At 41.6% G+C, this 1,463-nt stretch overlaps 1 protein-coding gene across 1 annotated transcript in view; it reads left to right on the top strand.

The window, feature by feature from the left end:
* The window catches only part of LOC106881635 (mucin-6-like), a 7,880-nt gene that overhangs the window by 883 nt on the left and 5,534 nt on the right, over positions 1–1,463 (top strand). The gene's annotated exons all lie outside the window — the stretch shown is intronic.

Here is a 1,463-nt window from a genome sequence, read left to right as displayed (position 1 = left end):
TCTTTACTCTTTTACTTGTTTCAGTCATTTGACTGCGGCCATGCTGGAGCACCGCCTTTTAGTCGAGCAAATCGACCCCAGGACTTATTCTTTGGAAGCCTAGTACTTGTTCCATCGGTTCTTTTTGGCCGAACCGCTAAGTTACGGGGACGTAAACACACCAGCATCGGTTGTCAAGCGATGTTGGTGGAACAAACACAGAGACACAAACATATACACACACATACACATATATATACATACATATATACGACGGGCTTCTTTCAGTTTCCGTCTACCATATCCACTCACAAGGCTTTGGTCGACCCGAGACTCTTGCCCAAGGTGCCACGCAGTGGGACTGAACCCTGAACCATGTGGTTGGTAAACAAGCTACTTACCACTCAGCCACTCCTATACTTTTTATTTGTTTCAGTCAGTTGACTGCGGCCATGCTGGAGCACCGCCTCGAAGGGTTTTAGTCGAATAGGACTTATAATTTCTTAAGCCGAGTATTTCTTCTATCGTTCTCTTTCGCCGAACAGCTAGGTTACGGTGACGTGAACACGCCAACACCGGTTGTCAAGCGATGTTGGGGAGACACACACACACATGCACACACAATCGGGGCCCTGGGATATGTAACACTCTGCCTAAATACCAATCTTGAGAAATTAGGCTTCTCAAAACCAGAAAGGAGAGAGCTTTTATATATATGTGTGTGTATATGTTTCTGTGCGTGTCCCTCCAACATCGTTTGACAACCGATACTGGTGTGTTTACGTCCTCGGCAGAGAGTGTATGGGAAAAATAAAGTGTGTCTGTGCATGTATCTATGCGTGTGTGCATGTTGTGTGGATATGTGTATGCGTGTATATTTGTGTATGCATGTATGTCTTATGCGTCTGTGGGCAAGTATGCGTATATTCATGTGTGTGTGTGTGTGTGTGTGTGTGTGCGCGCGTGTATGTATGTGTGCATATATGTGTGTGTGTATGCGTCTGAGTATGTATTTCTGCATGTATGCGTGTGTAAATTTACACGTGCCTGTATATGTGCATATAGTGTTTGTGTGTGTGTGTGTGTATGTTTCTGAAGGTATATTTCTATATGTATCTGTAAGAATGTGTTGTGTGTGTGTGTGTGTGTGTGTGTGTTGTGTCCGTTTTTATAAATCGTTATATCTTCTCTCTTCTTCTTCTTCTTCTTCTTCTTCTTCTTCTTTCATTTTTTGGTCTCGTGTCTGTTTTTTTGCGTTGCTGTTGTCAGGTTTGGTTGCTAAGGGAAACAACATCGACAGTTACAAGTTTCTGTGGTCCGCCTCAAATTGTTTACATTTGCTTTCTGTTAGTTTGTGTGTTTATATATATATATATATATATATATACATATCGCTACTTCTTCTCATTCCATCTTTGGGGTTTTTTCCCTTTTTTTTTATTCTTTTTCTTCTTCTTCTTCTTTCTAAAACGAGGATTTAGTTT

This window comes from Octopus bimaculoides, chromosome 30, assembly GCF_001194135.2.
Source record: "Octopus bimaculoides isolate UCB-OBI-ISO-001 chromosome 30, ASM119413v2, whole genome shotgun sequence".
In the NCBI taxonomy this organism is placed as follows: domain Eukaryota; kingdom Metazoa; phylum Mollusca; class Cephalopoda; order Octopoda; family Octopodidae; genus Octopus; species Octopus bimaculoides.
This window is presented reverse-complemented; position numbering and strand designations above follow the sequence as displayed.